The sequence below is a fragment of the Scyliorhinus torazame genome, chromosome 7 (assembly GCF_047496885.1).
Source record: "Scyliorhinus torazame isolate Kashiwa2021f chromosome 7, sScyTor2.1, whole genome shotgun sequence".
Classification (NCBI taxonomy): Eukaryota; Metazoa; Chordata; class Chondrichthyes; order Carcharhiniformes; family Scyliorhinidae; genus Scyliorhinus; species Scyliorhinus torazame.
Genome location: NC_092713.1, coordinates 87,147,271 through 87,169,154, shown reverse-complemented (window position 1 = coordinate 87,169,154; position 21,884 = coordinate 87,147,271). Strand labels below are relative to the sequence as shown.

The 21,884-nt window shown below is 47.2% G+C and overlaps 1 pseudogene; it reads left to right on the top strand.

The window, feature by feature from the left end:
- Positions 1-355: 355 nt before the first annotated feature.
- LOC140427345 (zinc finger BED domain-containing protein 5-like) lies at positions 356-6,970 on the top strand (annotated as a pseudogene).
- Positions 6,971-21,884: the final 14,914 nt, after the last annotated feature.

Here is a 21,884-nt window from a genome sequence, read left to right as displayed (position 1 = left end):
CAACATCACTTTTGGCGACCGGCCAACCTTCAGAACCCACGCCGGCTGACCTTCGTGACCTAAACTGGCCAACCTTCACGACATACGTCGACGGACCTTCGTGACACACGGCAACCGACCTTTGCGACACACGTTGGTGGACCGTCGCGACAACCGCATGTTCTCGTACTTTTACTGTGAAAGGGGAGCCTGCTTTGTCCTCACAATCTCACTTGAATCTGGTTCAAAGGAGGCGAGGGCAATGTGCATATCAGGTGCAGACCTCAGCCAGTTCCTTTGTGCCGTCGTCATCTTTATGAAAACGTAAAATCCAACCTCACACAGGTAGGTCATCGTGAAGGGCAATAGCAACAACATGCATGTTTTACTCCGCATTGGATACTCCTGGGAGATGCTACATCAGAATTCTGACACCTTTGTGGGCTTTTGGCATGTTTTTAATGTGTTATTACAGGTAAGCTGCACCGTGTAGTCTTTTAATTTGGAGTCAGCTATAAATTAACAACTGACTCTGGGTTCTCAACCTCGAAAGGAATGCTTCACAAGCCACGTCTCTTTTGAATTATGAAACCTCTCTCATTTACAAGTACTTTTTGCAAATAACAAGGATGGGTTTTTCCTCCTTATTTGCCTTTTCACAATTAAAAATTTTTTTTTAAGAGTACCCAATTATTTTTTTCAAATTAAGGGACGATTTGGCGTGGCCAATTCACCTACCTTGCACATCTGTTTGGGTTGTGGAGGTGAGACCCACGCAGACACGAGGAGAATGTACAAATTCCACTTGGATAGTGACCCGGGGCCAGGATCGAACCCGGGTCCTCAACGGCGTAAGACAGCAGTGCTAACCACTTTGCCACCGTGCTGCCTTCTGGCTTTTCACAATTGATAAAAACTAGACCTCAAGAATTCATCTTTATACTTCTTTGTTCCGAGTTAAGTTTATTTTTCCAGGGCCGTTAACCAGAGGCCCTGGAACTCTAGCACTCCCACTGTTGTGTCCTGCCCTGGATTCTCCTGCGCAGCTCTCTCCAACAGATTCTTTTGTGAGATCCTTTCCAATGGGAAAACTGCATATTTGAGTCTCTGGCTGTCTCTTTCTTTAAAAAAAAAACATTGGTCTTGACAGTTCACATGCCTTGCTTGCCAGCAGCTTCAAAATCCAAGCAACTCTGCTCCCTGCTTTGGCGCCAAAAATAAATCCCTGGGCGGTGCTTCACGTCAATTCTACGTGCAGGGTACGTGACCTACTCTCTGCTGCTGCTACTGGCCGAAAGACTCAGTGCAGCCTAATCTGTAACTCCATTTAAAAGGCGGCAGTGGCCACAATTCTCCATGTAAAAGCCGGTAGCGGCTATTTGGTGTCTCTCCCGCAATCTGGACCACTGCGGGAATGGCGGGACTGACCACTCCATGTCTCTCCCGACACCTGCCTGCGACCCACCCGCAGGTTGAGACCCTGAGTTTGAAAAATCCTGTTACAGCAGATCAAAGCTGCAGAACCATACTGCATGAACAGCAACTGTGTCCTCCACAGACATGTACTCGCTGTTAAAAAGTTGCCTGTGCCTCTAAAAAATGTGCTGGATGGAGCGGTGCGAATTGCCAACTACACTAAAGCTATTCCACTGAAAATTCTGTGTGACGAAATGCGCAGTGAGTACACAGCATTGCTCCTACATACACAGGTGAGGCTACCATGAGACAAAGTGTTTGACTTTATGAGCTACGGCATGAAGTCTTGGCATTTTTTGTGGATCAGAAATATCAATTTTCAGAGTTGGTGACCAATACGTCAGGACTTTTGAGACTTGCTTCTCTTGCAGATATTTTTATAATGCTAAATCAAGTGAACCTGTCACTCCAAGGCAAGGGTATCACCATCTTTTTTTAAAATAAAGTTATAGTGCCCAATTCCTTTTTTATCCAATTAAGGGGCAATTTACCATGGTCAACCCACCTAACCGGCACTTCCTTGGGTTGTAGGGGCGAAACCCACGCAAATTCAGGGAGAATGTGCAAACTCCACACGGACAGTGACCTAGAGCCGGGATCGAACCTGGGACCTCGGCGTCGTGAAACAGCAGTGCTAACCACTGTGCCACCATGCTGCCACAGTATCACTATCTTCACTGCAAGAGATAAGATTTCAATGTTGTTTCGGCAATTGTGCTTCTGCACATTGTGTGTAGAAAATAACATTTTCAACTGTTATCGCACTTTGAATGACTTTCTCCCTGAAGTTAATTTCACCCTGGCGAGAATATTTTCAGTGACATTACGCAGCACCTATGTGGCTTACATTCTTCTTTGTTGGAATACTTCCTTCTGTCAGATGAGGACAATATTTGGATTCACAATTCATTTGCATTAACAACCAGGCCAGCTGACCTATCAGAGCCTGATTGACATGGCTTCTGACTCCACATGAAAACAATCCTTCAGTGCACTACTGTTGATGAATTTTCAGAGCAGCTTAATACATAAGTATGATAATGTGGCAAAGAGAGCAGTTTGTGAGCTCGTTCTTTCACCCAAACATATTTGTGTGAAAGTGGTTTATCCCGATAACACAGCTACAAAAGCAAAAAACATGAGCAGACCGAATGCCACACCTGAAATTAGAATCCAGCTCTCCAACATCAGTTCCGGCATCAAGCAGTTTGTGTACAATGGAGGCAGCATCACTCCTTTCACTGAAGACGACAGGAAGGTAAACCTTCAGTTCTTAATAATAATGTTTGATTGGTGATTATGCATAGATATAGCCAGAAAATAATAGTTTACATTTGATTTCTTTGTTTGCGCCTATTTCCCGACAAAAAGGGGACGTTATGAGAATGCTTGGGGTTCCCCGATGCTCTTGGGAGGTCACTACGGGTTCCGCAGTTCAAAAGTTTGGCAAACCCTTCCTGACTGATTAAAGACCTGTCTATCTCAGCCTTGAACATACTTAACGACCCAGCCTCTACAGCTCTCTGCGGTAAAGAATTTCACAGATTCACCACCCTCTGAGGGAAGAAATTTGTCCTTATCTCTGTCTGAAATGGGCAACCTCTTACTCAGATTATGGCTTCTGGTCCTAGACTGTCCCACAAGGGGAAACAACCTCTCAGCATTTACCCTGTCAACCCCCTGAGAATCCTATATATGTCACTAAGGTCGCCTCTCATTCTTCTAAACTCCAATGAGTAAAGGCTCCAACCTCTCCGCATAAGAAAATCCCTCCATACCCAGGATCAACCTAATAAAACAACTCTGGACTGCCTCCAATGCCTGTATAATCTTTCCTTAATGTGTGTGGTGTATGAATGGTGGTTGCAATTTACCTATTTTGTTTTAAATTCGGGAATAATTTCAATGAATGTATCTTGTTCTTTGTTTAAACTCAGAAATCCCATCTGACTAATTCTTTATAATGATGGGATTCCTGCAGTGTGCGCAAACCACACCCTCTCTAAATTCACAAAAAGACCTTGTCATTGTCAGACCTGGAGTAGAATAAGGGAGACATTTTTACCCTTCCTCACAGCATAACATACACTGGGCCCAGTCCTGCTCAGGATTTATTTCAAAACTGCTGTTCACATTCATTTTTTAAAAAAAAATATTTTTATTCTCCTTTTTTACATTTTCATCCAAATTTCCACCCACCAGCAAACAATCAACAGTAACAAATACAATGTCAATCCCCTAACCAACAATTCCTCCCTCCCACCAACCCCCAAACAACCCTCAACATTTTAAATACAAACATCAAAGAAAAGGATTCAGGAATCCACCATCCACACATATCTAGTCACCAACAACATAGACAGTCCAACCCCTCCCCCTTCAACCCAAACCCCCCTTAATGTTCAATGTCATCCAATTCTTGAAAGTGCATAATGAACAAAACCCATGAATTGTAGAACCCTTCCATCCTTCCCCTCAACTCAAACTTCACCTTCTCGAGTGTTAAAAACTGCAAACGATCCCCCCACCATGCCAGGGTACAGGGTGGAGATACTGACTTTCACCCCAACAGGATCTGCCTGCGGGCAATCTGTGATGCGAAGGCTAAAACGCCTGCCTCCACAACCGCTTCCAACCCCAGCCGATCCGATACCCCGAATATGGGGCGGGATTCTCCGACCCCCCACCGGGTTGGAGAATTGTCGGGGGCTGGAGTGAATCCCGCCCCCGCCGGTTGCCGAATTCTCCGGCACCGGATATTTGGCGGGGGCGGGAATCGCAGCGCGCCGGTTGGCGGGCCACCCCCGGCGATTCTCTGGCCCGCGATGGGCCGAAGTCCCACCGCAGTCAACCCACGCCAGCCGGCGTGGATTGAACCACCTTTGGGACGGCGGCGCGGGCGGGCTCCGGGGTCCTGCGGGGGTCGCGGAGCGATCTGGCCCCGGGAGGTGCCCCCACGGTAGCCTGGCCCGCGATCGGGTCCCACCGATCCGCGGGCGGGCCTGTGCCGTGGGGGCACTCTTTTCCTTCGGCCTTCGCCATGGTCTCCACCATGGCGGAGGCGGAAGAGACCCCCTCCACTGCGCATGCGCGGGGATGCCGTGAGCGGCCGCTGACGCTCCCGCGCATGCGCCGCCCGGCAAAGTCAGTTTCACGTCAGCTGGCGGGGCACCAAGGGCCTTTCCCGCCAGCTGGCGGGGCGGAAATCAGTCCGGCTCGGGCCTAGCCGCTCAAGGTGAGGGCTCGGCTGCTCAAGATGCAGAGACTTCTGCACCTTTGGGGCGGCGCGATGCCGGACTGATTCGCACCGTTTTTGGTCGGCGGACATCGCGCCGATATCGGAGAATCCCGCCCATGGCCTCCAAAGGACCCGGCTCAAGCCTCACATTCACCACCTTCGAGACTACCCTGAAGACCTCCCTCCAATACCCCTCCAGCTTTGGACAGGACCAAAACATATGAATGTGGTTTACGCCCTCCCCCCCCCTCTCCCCTGGCAACATTCACAAACATCCTCTACCCCCTCAAAGAGTTGGCTCATCCTCGCCTTTGTGAGAAGCACTCTATACACCACCTTCAGTTATATCAGCCCCAACCTTGTGCACGAAGTTGAGGCATTCACCCTCCGGTGCACCTCACACCACAACCCCTCCTCCATACCCTCTCCCAACTCTTCCTCCCACTTTGTCTTAATCCCCTCCAGCAGTGGCTTCTCGTCTCCCAGAATCGCCCCATAAATCGCCGACACCACCCCATTCTCCATTCCCCCTGTCGTCAGCACCTCCTCCAACAGTGTGGAGGCCAGTGCCACCAGAAAACTCTGTATCTCCTTCTTAGTAAAATCTCGGACCTGCATACACCTAAACATTTCTCCCTACCCCAACCCATATTTCTCCCACAGCTCCTTCAATCCCGCAAACCGGCCCCCTAGAAACAAATCCTCTGATTTCCTGATTTCTTTCTCCTCCCATCTCCGAAAACTCCCATCCCACTTCCCTGGCTCAAATCTGTGATTCCCCCGAATCAGCATTTCCCTTGACCCTGCCCCCAGCCTAAAGTGCTGGTGCAACTGCCTCCAGATTTCCAACGTCGGACTCCCTGAGTATTTCCCTGGAGCCATCGGGAGCAGCGCTGTTGCCAACGCCCTCAGTCCCGACCCCCTACACAGACGTTCCTCCATTCTAACCCATTGGGAGTCCCCCCTCTAACCCAGCTCCTCACCTTCTCCGCGTTCACCGCCCAGTAATAAGAGAGTAAATTCGAAAGACCCAACCCCCGTGACTGCCGTCCTCTCTGCAACAGCACTTTCCTAATCCTAGCCACCTTCCTCTCCCATATAAACAAGGTAATCATCTTTTCAACCTCCCTGAAAAATGCCTTTGGCAGGAAGATCGTCAGGCACTGAAAAATAAACAAGATTCGCAGCAACACGTTCATTTAAATTGCCTGTACCCTGCCTGCCAGTGACAGAGGGAGACCATCTCACCTTGTCAGATCTGCTTTCACCCTCCCCACTAGACTAGTAATGTTGTACCTACGGAGCTCCCCACAAACCCGTTCCACCTGCTAACACAGCCCTTTCTAAGCCTCCCCTTATCCTTCACCCTCAAGTGAGTCTCCTGCAGCATCGTCACATCTGCTTTCAAACTTTTCAAATGCGCAAGCATCCTCGACCTCTTCACTGGGCTTCGCAACTCCCTCACGTTCCATGTAACTATCCTAACAGGGGGTTTTACCCCACCCTCCCTGCTTATCCACCATCATCATAATTTTGGGCCCTACCCACTGAGCCCGACCTGTCCCTATCCATTGTTGACCAAATGCACCAAAGGCTGAACGGAGAAGGAATGAACAATAAACCACAGGTAGAATACCAAGGGACATGGATGTGGACATAAGTCTGGAGGATGTTGTAGAAATAGGTGGGTTAAGACCATGGATGTATTTGGAAACAAGATTGCGGGTTTTAAATTAAATACGTTTAGAGACAAGCAGTCAATGTACAATAGCAAAGACAAGTGAAAGGGGCCTATGGGACTTGGTGCAGGAGAGATAGGTGCATTTTGGATAATTTACAGTGGGTGCAGGATGAGAGACCAATGACAAGGGCAGTAGAAACATTGAAGGACCTGATGGAAAGGTAGAACGAGTTGCAGATGTGGAGGGGCTGAGGTGGAATAAAGACAGACAATGATGTGGAGGTGGAAATAAATAGGCTTGTAAATGGATCAAAAATTATGTTTGAAGCTCAGCCTACCGTCAAGGGGGATGCCAATTACAACACAAATGACAAGATTGGCGTGCATTCTCTTCCTGACTAATTTTGAAAGACACATATGAACAATTTTTGGTTTTGATCAGTTGACTAATGCCACATTGACTATTTGATGTTTCACTATTTTTGTCTTAGATTCGATATGAAACAGGAATGCATTATTTTCTTATCTCTCACAATGGAGACATCATTCTCATTGGTCTCCCTCAGGAACAAAGCAAGGGATATCTTATCCCTTAAAACAATACAATTTATGCAGAAGAGACCTTGAAAATATTTTAACATCAGCTATTTTTAAAGGCCTTTGTTGTAAGGATGCTGAACCTCTCAGTGTTTCCGTTTTATCTATTTTGGTTTCCCCAGAATTCGGCAGTATTATGTAACATTTTGCAACCTTGGAAATCAGTAGCTGTTCTGATAAACTACCAAAGTAATTTTGGCAGGAGTCTTGTCAAAATAGTTGGAACGGGCCGCACAGTGGGTAGCACTGTTGCTTCACAGTGCCAGGGTCCCAGGTTCGATTCCCGGCTTGGGTCATTGTCTGTGTGGAGTCTGCATGTTCTCCCCGTGTCTGCGTGGGTTTCCTCCGGGTGTTCAGGTTTCCTCTCACAAGTCCTGAAAGACGTGCTTGTTAATTGAATTGGACATTCTGAATGCTCCCTCTGTGTACCCGAACAGGCGCCGGAGTGTGGCAACTAGGGGCGTTTCACAGTAACTTTGTTGCAGTGTTAATGTAAGCTTACTTGTGACAATAAAGATTATTATTATAGCATAAGCAGTGATCTGAATATTCCAGATTTAAGATTTGCGTCTAAGTTTCTGGGATGGTCCTATCAGGAAGAATCCTCTGCTTGCTCCCTTATAATGCCACTGTCATGGAGGAGACTCAAGGGTGGGGGCAGGGACTCCAATTTAGATATTAGACCCTGTTATATGATCGGTATCGGTAAGCCTCATCGAAAATTGTGAAGACCACCTGCGGGATGAGGCTGGTATAATGATCAGGACCTTCAACGAGTCCTGAGACAGTTCTACTGGAAGAAACAAAACTGTTTCCCAATGATGTTCACGACACAGATTCCTCACAAACCTTAGCATTCATACTGAACTTACTGACATTACTGCAGTAGCTGGTATCCCACATCCACCGCCAGGGACATGGGGCGAAATTCTCCGGTATCGGCGCGATGTCCGCTGACCAAATCAGTCGGGCATCGCGCCGCCCCAAAGGTGCGGAATTCTCCGCATCTTGGGGGGCCGAGCCCCAACCTTAAGGGGCTAGGCCCGCGCCGGACTAATTTCCGCCCCGCCAGCTGGCGGAAAAGTCATTTGGTGCCCCGCCAGCTGGCGCGGAAATGACATCTCCGGGCTGCACATGCGCGGGAGCATTAGCGGCCGCTCACGGCATCCCCGCGCATGCGCTGTGGAGGGAGTCTCTTCCGCCTCCGCAATGGTGGAGACCATGGCGAAGGCGGAAGGAAAAGAGTGCCCCCACGGCACTGGCCCGCCCGCGGATCGGTGGGCCCCGATCGCGGGCCAGGCCTGTGCCGTGGGGGCACCCCCCGGGGCCAGATCGCCCCGCGCCCCCCCCCCCCCAGGACCCCGGAGCCCGCCCGCGCCGCCTTGTCCCGCCGGTAAGGTAGGTGGTTTAATCTACGCCGGCGGGACAGGCATTCTAGCAGCGGGACTTCAGCCCATCCGGGCCGGAGAATCGCGGGGGGGGGGGCCCGCCAACCAGCGCGGCGCGATTCCCACCCCCGCCGAATATCCGGTGCCGGAGAATTCGGCAACCGGCGGGAGCGGGATTCACGCCAGCCCCCGGCGATACTCCGACCCGACGGGGGGTCGGAGAATCTCGCCCATGATGCCTGCCAATGCTTTTGGGGTCAAGTTTTTAAAAGTATTTTTAATAAAATTATAAAGAATGTATATATATTTTATGAAGTGATTATAAATATATACATTTACATGTTTTATATATGATTCAATATACATATATTTTCTTATGTTGTATATTGTTACAATTATGAGGTTATATGGTTATGTTTTGAGACTGTCTTTAACTTAGGTAAAATGAAAGTGGTCATGTGACCTGTTCTGAAGTCCACCTGGCAGCAAGCCTGGGTGGTTTGATTATTGGAGGTTAAAGAGGGCCCAGATTATTTTAGTGGGAAGAAGGTACAAGGTGTTTACACTTGGAGACAGTGTCACCAGTCTGTGTGCTGACAGTGAAAAGAATACAAGTCAGTAGAAGTCCCAGAAAAGTGTTGAGAATAGTGGGTTGTAAACAGCTGTGCTTTAAACTGTCCATTTACTTCTAAGATAGAAGAGAGTTGGGGTTTCAAGTACAGCTAATCAGCATTTTGTTCTCGATACAAGGTCCATGAGATTCACATTGCCATGGAGATGGGCTTTGAGAGGGGAAGGGTTTAAGATATCCCTGAAAATTCACAGATAAGGCAGTCTGCCAGGATCTGGAAGGAGAGTGTGGTGAGCTACATATGGCTGTTGTATATATTATTGTATTTACCCACTGTCACTGTTGTTGTGTTGATCGCAAAATGGCAGCGTCGACGAAGTCGGACAAAATGGCGGCCCCCATGGATCGCACGCGGCGTTCGACGTCGATGACGTCAGACAAGATGGCGGCCCCCAGGAATCGCACGCGGCGGCGGAGTCGACGATGTTGGCCAAGGTGCTGCCCCCATGAGTCACACGCGGCGAGTAATGCGTCAACAGAGGGCGCTCCGGGCAGGCATGATGCCACGCTGCGGGGTCTGTGAGTCTCAGACCGGGCTTGACAGGCTTTTGGTTTTTGATTTTGATTTTTAGGCTTAGCTAGGCATACCTTAGCATAGTGCCCCTTCTTGCCCCACTTGTTACACGTGGAGTTGCGAGCCGGGCAACGCAGCCTGGGGTGCTGGCCCTGACCACAGAAGTAACAGCATGGTCCTCCGGAGCTGGATGGTTGCCGCGCGGCGCAGGAATGAGGCACTCCTGGGTCGGGTGATGGATGCGCCTCCGACATCCCCGAGGATGCCGTGTGGTCGGATGGGAAGGCATTCAGGCTCTGGAAGGACACTTCCAGCGAGGTAGCCAGCTTCACAGTCTCCTCGAGGTCGAGGGCCCCCTTTTCTAGAAGCTGCGGCCGGATGTAGCTGGACCGGACACCTGCCACATAGGTGTCCCGGACCATCAGCTCCGCGTACTCGACCGCTGTGACCATCCTGCAGTTACAACTGCAGCCGAGTACTCTCCCGTGGGGGCAGCCATCTTGGCCGACGCCAGCACTTACACTGTGATGTTCACAGCAGACAATACCCCCTCCTGTGATACTGAACCTGTGAGTTCACTTCACCCCCACCGGACATTTTTTTAACAGGGGGTGAATGTGGTGAGCCACGTATGGCTGTTGTATATATTATTGTATTTACTCACTGTTACTGTTGTTGTGTTGATGTTGTTGTTGGCTCCGCCTGTGGCTCCGCCCCTCTGAGAAGGTATATAACCCATCGATCCGGGCCAGCCTCTCGACTGGATTGATTGGTATCAGAGAGCAAGGCAGAAAAATGTAATAGCTCACAGTGTAGGAATGTGAACTGAAAAGACAAACTTCACGAGGAGCTGATACAAGGCTGGAAGATTCGTCTCACTTGTGCTAGAGAAAGAATTTCTGGGGAAAACACCTCACTGAGAAAGACAGTTCTGAGATTAAGGGGTTTTCTGCTCCCATTTGTGGTGGGCATCAGGGCAGGTGGGAGTGTTATATATCATGAGAAAGCCAAAAATCAGTTTACTGCATCATAAATACCTGGTCGCGATTGTGTACTCCAGCTGTGGTGGGAAATGCAGGCCGCATTTCCCACCACGACACATCAGGAACATCATTTCATAATTATTGCATGTCATTTTAAGATCTCCTTGCTGGAATCATCCCCCATGCTGGATTGCCTGGGCATGTCTGCATGCAACTAGAATAACATGTTTCACAACAGTATATCGGTGACATGCACCTGGGTGACCTGTCCCATTGGGGTTAATTGGCCAACCTTGAATGGTGCAACACTAACAGGAATCAACACTAGGCTTTGCAGGCAGTACCACATCACTTTCAGCAGGGATGTCACAAGCAAGTCTCTACCTACCAGATCAGTGGTAAGGCGAGGTTGGCTTCGCATGGCTGGGCCTGTACTGGGAAAGTGGGGCAAATGACCTCAGGCAGCAGAAGGGGATGCAGTGCAAAGGCTGCACTGTGGAGGGGGGCAAGTGACATCAGGCAGGAGAAGGGGCTGCACTGGGATGGGGGGGAAGGCTTTGATACCTTGATATACACTCCACACTGGCCACCATTACAGCGGCGAGCAGTCTCCCACACGGGAACAATGCGCTTGGACCCACATTCACAGACAAGTCATTGACAGAATGAGGACCTTTATCGTCTAATGCTGACACTGCCTGTTTTTCATTGATACTGCAGAGAAGAGACCAGCAGGAATACGGAGCCGGGATTTATTACTGTTTGTAGGCAGGAGAGAAGAAGGAAAAGATTGCACTGGAGGTACATAGCTCGCCAAAGGGAGGAGCAATACCAAGGGTCAGCAGGGCCTCCTCTGGATGCAGAGGATGAGGCTCACAGAGATGCCATGCGTAGGTGGCTTGCAAGAAGCAGGGTCTACACAACTCCTATGTCTTATCTGCAGATGAGCGAGTACCAGTGTCGCTGACAGCTCACATGTGCTGTTGATTCACGTTTGAAACATTCTCCAGAAATTAGCACCACAGGGACTGGGAGCCGTCCATATTTGGTGGCTGAGAAAGTAATGGCTGCTTTGAACTTCTACATCAGGACTCCATTGGGGCAGTGGGATCTTCCAAGCGTCCACGCACAAATGCATTTAGACACCCTTTTTGCCAAGGCCCAAAATTACACCAACTTTGACAGATATCAAGCAAAGCAAAATGCCAGAATGTTGGATTTTGTTGAGATTGCTCGATTTCCACAAGTGCAGGGTACCATCAAGTGCATTCATGTGGCTATAAAAGATCGTTAACAACAGTCACTGCAAGACATAAACTGGAAATTACCACTTGCTCAATGTTCAACTAGTCCATGACCATAGAAACCTGATCAAGCAGATTTGTGTCAGATACCCAGGAAGCATCCATGTCTCATACAACTTGAGTAGATTGCAGATCCTACCTCTGAGGGACCGCACAGGATGTAAGGCTGGCTCCTTGGTGACAAAGGATACCCTCAAAGGAAGTGGCTGATGATGCATGTGCAGTGGCCTCAGACTCTTGAAGAGAGACGGGACAGCGAGTCTCATACTGATAGATGGGCATTAGTGGAGCACACTGTAGGCATCCTAAAGAAGTGATTCCGATGCCTGGACAGATCTGGTGGAGCACCCCTGTATACTACGCGGAGGGTCTCATGGATCATTGTGACTTGCTCCACGCTGCACAAACTGGCACTGCAAAGAGCGGAGAACTTGTCAGCTGACCAGATGGAGGAGCTGCACATCTCCTCCAATGAGGACGAACTCGATGGGGATGAGGATTTGAGTCTGAGGAAGATTAGGCTGGAGGGTCAGAGGCCATAGCATGGGCCAAATGAGGCAGGTGTGCGTGTAAGGCCCGATAACCACCAGATTTCCCCAGGAGGATGATGAGTTGCAGTGAGTATACTCTTGGACAAGAACCCTCCATCATGGGCCAACAAGAACACCAGCCTTGCTATTCCTGTCAAATCACCAATGCGCTTGACTATGAGACTGACTATTCACACATCAGGCTCACATTGTTCTGATCGTTTGAAGAATGATGAACTTTCAGGAGCATGTTTCTTTGTTGAGATAAGGTGCTAACTGGAGAATGGCATCCTGGCTTCAGGTGTCAGAAGGTTCTGCATCTTCAAGCATCTCTCCAGTTTGCCAGGCACAACTGCATCCTAGAAGAGCCAAGAGATGTTGGTCAATCCTCAGTGGTCTCACAGCTGTATGCCTTCAGTGCGATAAATCTCCTCCAGGAGATTCAACTCAAGCAAGGGAAATACGCATTCTGTGTAACATTGATGATGAATCAGATATGTTACACTTGGGCCAAGGCAGCCGATGATGCTCCTCTGCTGCTGTGAATCCATTTAGAGGTGACTCAGAGTGCTGAATCCCTAGCTTCTGATGAGAGCATTGTCCCCACAAGACACACAACTGCAGGGTGAGAGATTCTCAAGGTTAGACGTTTGAGCACCATACGATAATGTGGCTGAGAGGGGCCAAGCTTTATCATCATGAGGTGGGAAGATAACCCAACCTCTTGATGAGCCTAGCAGATGTACACTCTGAAAGTGGAAAATGAAATTAGCTGACAGAAGTGTACACAATCGCTGAGCATGGGCTCATAGCATGAAAAACCTGCTGAGAGACAGAGTGCACATGGAATAGCATAATATACGAGCTTCTCCATGCATGGACACATCTCTCCTTGAACACTACACCTTCACCTTTCAGTAATGCAGATAGGAGAATGCCTCTGCCTCGACCTTACACAGCCAAGAATAAACATGACATGACTCTACCAAGCACGTGAACGAGGTTCATTGCACAAGCGCCCTTAACATTAAGGTAGAGGCACCAGTCATGTGGAGAATGATCTAGCAAAGAGTCACACACTGCGGTGATATGGAAGCCCAATGGTCAAAGGTAGGCCCATTACATTGCAATCTGCGAAAATTGAGCTCACATGTGATTGACAGCAACACAGCTCATCAAAAGAAGGAAGGATACATAAGAGATGTGAAATGAGTGCAATTCTATTTACATTTGTGTACATTATATAAATGTTGTGAACACCCATGCCACCATTGTGCTCCTAAATCTTTTTAACTTTCCCAACCTTACCATTATGTCTTGGTGTTCCCCTGACATCCAGAGCAGAGGTGGAAGCAGCCTGCTGACTGCTGCACACTTTGTCTGTGATGACTTTGGCGGGCGTCCACTGGAGGGCCGAGACCTGGAGGGTCCCAGGCCTGCTTTGGGTGTCCTACTATGGGGCAGGTGCACCCTCCTCATCTTATGGAGCTGGAAGTGATAGGGTCACAGGAAGTGGCAATTTGGATCTGCCAGAGAGTTTCAGATTCACCTGGCTTGACGGCCCCATGTGTGCAGCTGCTGGTCCTCCTCCCTATAGGTGCCCGAGAATCCCTGGCTTTCCTTGAGGAAAAGGGGCGATGGGAGTGACCCGCCCCTCATGCATAGCAATTGATGGATGCCACTAAGGGCTACAGGGATGGAGTGTTGCTCCTACAGCAGTGTAGGACTGATTTCCTGGACCAAGGTCTCCATGGCCACCCTGCCATTATTGACCGTGGCGTCTTGGCATCCCAGCACTTTCACCTCAGACTGAGGGTGGAAGGACTCCTCCATTGTCCATTGCAATCTGAGGGATGCAGCTGACATTCTTTGCTGATGTTCGCATGATTGTCACTGCAGCTTTACTAACTGATTTAGGATCGAGTCCAGAAGCTCATCATCTGACTTGGACTCAGCAGATGGTCTCCACCAGTCCTCCAAGTGCTGGCTACCTTTGATGTCCCTGCTGCTGCATGATATTTTACTTTCTAAAATTCAAAGTATTGAACAGTGCACAAACTGCACATTCATCCTCATAGAAAAGTATGGGTGAATTATCTGATGACTTTGACTTGCCGATTTCTGGATATGCCACATCGCCTCAAAAAGTTGAACAAGATGTGAACTCTGAGATGACACTGGAACAACAAGATATTGCGCATTCTTTTGTTGAAGCGAGGGAAGAAGCTGACCCTGAAGATATCCATTGTCTTATGGCCAAAATCTGTTCTACTGGGTATGATAGAATATTTTGTACTAAATAAACCATCAAACACAGGTAATATGGAAAATTTGAGAAAAGAGTTTGACGTTGGAGGCCAAAAGCAGGTTTGAAGTCTTCCTAAATCCCATTTTCTGAGGGTGAAGAGAAATGCGATGACAGAAATGAGAAATTGGTTGATTTTGTTCAGAAACCTCTTAGGCAGTTATGTTTGCAAATTATTCGCTGACCCTGGTAAAGGGAAAGAAGCATTCATCGACAGGTCCTCTAATTGGAGAAATGTTGACAGCGATATTGCTGATCATGAAACTTCCAAAGCTCATATGAAGGCTGTGTGTCTGTTCGTCCAAAGATGTAAATTATCTGGAAAAATTGCTTCTACGTTATTGGCTTAGTTTAAAAAGAAGTGTTCTCCCTGGAAGAAAGTGCTGAGACGTGTTGTTGCCACAGTCCAGTTGCTGTCTTCTTTGGGACTACCTCTTAGAGGACATGATGAGTCATCATTGTCAAGATGAAGATGTGATTTTTCAGCCTGCCTTGAATATCTCTGTGAACTTGATGAGCTTCTCATAGAGCATTTGAAAAATGATCAGTATTATGGATCAGGGAAAACCAACTTTTAACGCACCAAACCCACAATGACTTCATCACTATAATGATAGAGTGGCCCAGAAACCAATTCACTAATGAAGTGAAAGATTCTAAACACTATTCCATAATAGCTGATTCAACACCAGATGTGAGTCATGTGGACCAATTATCATGAATTTTAAGATATGTGACCAGCGATGGTGAAGTTGTAGAGCAATTTCTTTGTTTTGTCCAGCTACAATCTCTGAGTGCCTGGAGCAACTGTTTTGGAAATCATTGCAAATTTGGTTTTGGACATCAAAAAATATCCTGTACAGAGCTTCGATGGTGCCACAAATATGGCTGGAAAATATTCAGGTCTACAAGCAAGACAGAACAATGCAAGCACTTGTGCATTATTCACCATATGCTAGAGCACTCCTTGTATTTAATCTGCCACACTGGAACTGAACCCTGTGTGGGAGCTGTACAATCTTCTGACTTTGTTCAAAGCGTGTATACCTTTTTCTGGTTTCCACACATGGGTAGAATATATTGCAATCACACTTGGAGCAGGAAAACATTTGACTGTCAAAAGAATTTGTGACACCAGGAAGTCCACTCATACAGATGCTGTTTTGGCTTTGAAAATTAGCTTTGCTGATATAAAGGATAGATGCATCAAATTCAGAGAAACCACACGTGAAAGCAAAATCCTTAGCAGCAGTGAGGTTTGGAAAGTACGACATTGCTGTTTTTACTCTTTCATGGAACCGTTTACTTTAAAGAATGAATGCAGTCAGCAACTCGCTGCAAAATGTTGATGCAACTTTATTGAATGCTGCACAATTGTTAGCCTCGGTTAAAAGTTTTGTTGTGGAATTTTGAAATGACTATAGCTCGGTGGAAGCAGAGGCATAGCATTATTAAAAATTAGAATACCTCTGATGATGAGTTTACAAGACACAGGAAATTATTTTTCGATGAAACTAGAGACAATGAAATCACTTTAAAAGGGAAAGAGAAGATAATTATTGAGACTGCCAATGTTATTTGTGACACAACAATGATGCAACTGCAGGTTAGAAGTGAATCTCTGAAGAAGAGATTTTGCATGCTTTTTGACGCAGCATGGGCTCATAAAGGGCAGGTCGTGCCTAACTAATTTAGTGGAATTTTTTGAGGACATTAACAGTGCGGTAGATAACGGGGAGCCAATGGATGTGGTATATCTGGATTTCCAGAAAGCCTTTGACAAGGTGCCACACAAAAGGTTGTTGCATAAGATAAAGATGCATGGCATTAAGGGGAAAGTAGTAGCATGGATAGAGGATTGGTTAATTAACAGAAAGCAAAGAGTGGGGATTAATGGGTGTTTCTCTGGTTGGCAATCAGTAGCTAGTGGTGTCCCTCAGGGATCAGTGTTGGGCCCACAACTGTTCACAATTTACATAGATGATTTGGAGTTGGGGACCAAGGGCAATGTGTCCAAGTTTGCAGACGACACTAAGATAAGTGGTAAAGCAAAAAGTGCAGAGGATACTGGAAGTCTGCAGAGGGATTTGGATAGGCTAAGTGAATGGGCTAGGGTCTGGCAGATGGAATACAATGTTGACAAATGTGAGGTTATCCATTTTGGTAGGAATAACAGCAAAAGGGATTATTATTTAAATGATAAAATATTAAAACATGCTGCTGTGCAGAGAGACCTGGGTGTGCTAGTGCATGAGTCACAAAAAGTTGGTTTTCAGGTGCAACAGGTGATTAAGAAGGCAAATGGAATGTTGTCCTTCATTGCTAGAGGGATGGAGTTTAAGAAGGGAGGTTCTGCTGCAATTGTATACAGTGTTAGTGAGGCCACACCTGGAGTATTGTGTTCAGTTTTGGTCTCCTTACTTGAGAAAGGACGTACTGGCACTGGAGGGTGTGCTGAGGAGATTCACTAGGTTAATCCCAGAGCTGAAGGGGTTGGATTACGAGGAGAGGTTGAGTAGACTGGGACTGTACTCGTTGGAATTTAGAAGGATGAGGGGAGATCTTATAGAAACATATAAGATTATGAAGGGAATAGATAGGATAGATGCGGGCAGGTTGTTTCCACTGGCGGGTGAAAGCAGAACTAGGGGGCATAGCCTGAAAATAAGGGGAAGTAGATTTAGGACTGAGTTTAGGAGGAACTTCTTCATCCAAAGGGTTGTGAATCTATGGAATTCCTTGCCCAGTGAAGCAGTAGAGGCTCATTCATTAAATGTTTTTCAGATAAAGATAGATAGTTTTTTGAAGAATAAAGGGATTAAGGGTAATGGTGTTCGGGCCGGAAAGTGGAGCTGAGTCCACAAAAGATCAGCCATGATCTCATTGAATGGTGGAGCAGGCTCGAGGGGCCAGATGGCCTACTCCTGCTCCTAGCTCTTATGTTCTTATGTTCTTATGACAGATGTTTGGATGAAAATGCTAAAGCCACTGCAGTAAGAAAGTAAGTGAATGCTACAAGGAGGACAGAGACACAAATCTTTTTGAGGATGAAGTTAAACAATTCATCCATTTAATCAATAATGATGAGTTCAAGATCACTAGCTGATTTGTAAGATATATACATGATGGTTTGCAGGCAACCTTTCCAAATGTGGAAATCATTTTTAACAATATCTGTCAGAGATGCTTCCAGTGAACATTCTTTTTGTACATTGAAAAGAGTTAAAAATTATTTGTAAAGTGTGATGAGTCAGGAACATTTGACAAGTTCAAAAACATTGACGATTGAAAGTGTGTTTTTACAGAGATTTTACCTCCCATGATGTAATTGGTGATTGTGTCAAGAAAAGGTGTAGAGAAAAAGCTATCTAAATTGCCATGCCAGCAAGGGATACAGCAAGAAAATCTTACAAATCTGTCCCTCTTCCATATTCTCTTATTTAAATTATGTTTTTCAAAATGGACCATTGCTGGTCTGATATATTGGCTGCGGCTAGTCACACGCTGGTGGTTCTAACCACCATCGCTCTCAAGACTGGCCTTCAGAAAGTCTCCAGGACAAAGAGCGGAATCGTGCCAGACAAAGACTGATATTGGACTTGGACTCACTGGACTCCACTCTCGTGAATTTACAGCAATAATTTATTTGATTTTGTGAGAGGAAGTAAGGAAGTTAACTTTTATTTTTGAAACTGAATGCGACTCTGTGAAATATGCTGAATAGCAGCGTATGCATCTTGTTGATTGGAGTATTTGCTCCTGCAATGGACTGGCTCATTCTGTCCTGTACTGGCCTGTGCTGCAGTGATGTAATAGGCTGATTTTTCAATCTCATTGCTCATCAGCAAGTTCCATGTTTGCTCACCTCAAAATTCACACATCTCAACATTGACCTTCTTTATCATCATTCTGACATGAGATAAGCTTGGATTTCAAGTGAAATGAAAATCGCTTATTGTCACAAGTAGGCTTCAATGAAGTTACTGTGAAAAGCCCCTAGTCGCCACATTCCGGTGCCTGTTCGGGGAGGCCGGTACGGGAAGTCAGCAATAATTCATACAGGCCTGTTTTCACAAGTTAAAAAGCAGTGAGAAATTTGTGTATTTTTCTGACTTGCATCTTTGTGCTCTGTGGGGCAAGAGTGGTTGGGTGGGATCAGGAGAGGCGTGAGGTTGGGGGGAGAGGCAAAAATGAAGGCGAACGCAGAGCCCCATGAACTGTAAATCCAACGCTGGCTGGAAGAGATTGCAATAAAAGTATAGCAAACTTAAGAACCAGAGATAGATGATCAGATGCAGGTGGTCGGCAGAGGAGTTAGGAGTGTCTTTTTGCCTTAAGACAGAAATGTATGGGATATTAAAAAAAGGACGAGAAAGGTCACTCTCTACAAGTTGTTAAACTAAACATCTAACTCTTGTTCTTACGTTTGCTACACTTTTGTTGCAATCTCGTCCGGATACACTGTAGTATCTATCAGATTTTCCCTCTCTCTCTGTTCTTTTTTTTGTTTTTTTTAAATATAAACTTAGAGTACCCAATTCATTTTTTCCAATTAAGGGGCAATTTAGCATGGCCAATCCACCTACCCTGCACATCTTTGGTTTGTGGGGGTGAAACCCACGCAAACACGGGGAGAATGTGCAAACTCCCTGGGACAGTGACCCAGAGCTGGGATTGAACCTGTGACCTCTGTGCTGTGAGGCAGCTGTACTAACCACTGCTCCACCATGCTGCCCCCTCTCTCTCTGTTCTGATGAAGAGCACAGTAAGAAGTCTTAGAACACCAGATTAAATTCCAGCAGGTTTGTTTGGAATCATTAGCTTTCGGAGCATATCTCCACTCACCTGATAAAGGCACTACGCTCCGAAAGTTAGTGATTCCAAACAAACCTGTTGGACTTTAACCTGGTGTTGTAAGACTTCTTACTGTGCCAACCCCTGTCCAACGCCGGCATCTCCACATCCTGATGAAGAGCCAAATGGACTTGAAATGTTAACTCTGTTCTCTCTCCCTACAGATACTGCCAGACCTGCTGAGATTTTCTCGCATTTTCTGTTTGTTTCAGATTCTAACAACCACAGTTTTCTCCTTATTTCAGATGATAACAATGTCTGGTAAGTGTGGATGGTGAATGGAGACATGATGGGATGAGGATGCAAGCTGCAGAGGAGATGTGAGTGTGTGTGTGCGAGTTAGTGGTGATGTCCTTTGAGCTAGAAGTGACTGAGATATCAGTGAATATGCAATAGACTTGAGAGTGTGTGAGTTGAGAGTGATGAGATGGTTGACTTACCCTGGTGGAACGGATGAGATAATTCATTCTCTTCCTGCACTGGGTGGTTGACCGCTTCTGCACAGCATTGGACCTGACCAACATGGCTACCGCTTTGCAGGTTGGATTTGTGACCTTACTGGATCTCCTATGGCCAGAATGGAGGTAGCAGACATCCCGTCAGCTTCGACTTTATCCAACAGGCATTCCAGTGAGGCTTCACTAGATTTTGGAGCATCATGCTTCCTCCCTTTGGGAGCCATGTCTTCATGGTCTATGATCCTTAAATGCTTACTCATCTTACTCTGAACCCACTTGTTGACAGATTTGGAAGACAGGTTAGAGCTAATTTTGCTCTTACAGTGTCAAAAGCCAGATTGGTTTAGTATACACAATGTATGGTCAGAGAAAGCCACATATCACGCAGATAAGTGACCTCAGGTCATTGGAGCTTTTTGCTGGGATCCAAGGCAGAAAATGGAGCCACTGGCACGCTGGGGAGGGTGACTATTTCCAGTGCTATGGGGAAAAGGTGAGGGAGTGGGATAAGTTGCGTTGCACTTTGATTGAGCCAACATGGCCAGGCTGAATGGCTTCCATCTATGCAGTAACTATTTTGTTTCTATGAAATGGGAAGTAAACAGGAGTTATAATGTGAACAAATGGTTGATGCAGGTGTCATCACTCAAAAATACATTGTCAGGGTCCACATGTGCACAGATAGCATCCAGCTTTATTTCACCATCACCTCTCTCGACTCCTCCCCTGCTTCTGAGTAGTCACAGTTCTTATCAGATATTCAGAATTGCGTAGTCATGATTTCCTTCAATTGAATATTGAGAAGAATTAAGCAATTGGGCACGATTCTCCCAAAAACATTCTAAGTCAATTTGTGGCGTGTTTTTCAGGGAGTTTCCCATCGGCTCTGCTGGCGAGATCCCCACCACTATTCAATGACACTTAGTCACGTTTTTGGGCCCTGGGGACTTTCTCATCGGTTTAGCCCGCACTGAGAATTATTTTTAGCACTGGGTTGCTGAACTCAAGAGACCAGGCCACCATTTTGAAAGGGTGCCCTGATCATTAAGTGAGCTTGTGGGTCCCGCACACATCCCCACCCATGGCCAATGTCACCCCCCACACTAACCCCCCCCCCCAAGTGACGGCACTCCGCTATGGGGTCCCTCAAGCCCCGTTACAGCACCCCTCCCTTCCAGAACCCCCACCCATCGCCCCTCCAACCTCGCAGAGGCCCCCGCTTACCTGTCTTGCACTCTCCCACCCTGCAAACCCCCTCCACCTTCATTCATTTGATGGGCATGGCCTCCCTTGCCCTCTGGCCCCTGGCAGTGCCACCCTGACACTTGTGCACCCTTACACTGCCACCCAGGCACCCAGCAGTGCTCCTGCTGGCTTGGCAGTGCCACCTGGGCACCTTGGCAGTGCCAGAGTGGCAGTGCCAAGGTGCCAGCTGGGCAGTGCCAAGGTGCCCACGTTCCAGGGGGAAAGACAGGAGTCCGTTCTGCACTTACCCTGTCCACCCAGGGGTCTGCGATGGTCCGGAAGACCCGCTGCGTGCCATTCCGCCTGGTCCGCGTTTGTGTGGACCAGCACTGATTGACACCCAGCTGCAGCCTCTCTGGGGAGGCCGAAGAATAGAGGGAGGCCGGAGAATCACGCCCATTGTCTTTGGTTCTCATTACAAACTCCATTCCTTAGGCAACAAACTCCATCCTTTTCCTGAGATTGAAACAGATTATTTGCTTCCAACCCCATTTCCCTTCCAATACCAATGCCACATACTTGCATCTACATAACATCAACCTTTTACATCCCTCAGTTTATCTACTGCTGAAATCCTCATGCAAGCTTTTATTACTTTGGACTTGAGTATTCCAATATTCTTCCCATGGGCTATACACTTTCCATTAACTTAAACTCGTCCAAGGCTCTGTTTTCTGCATTCTAATGCAATAAGTTTCATT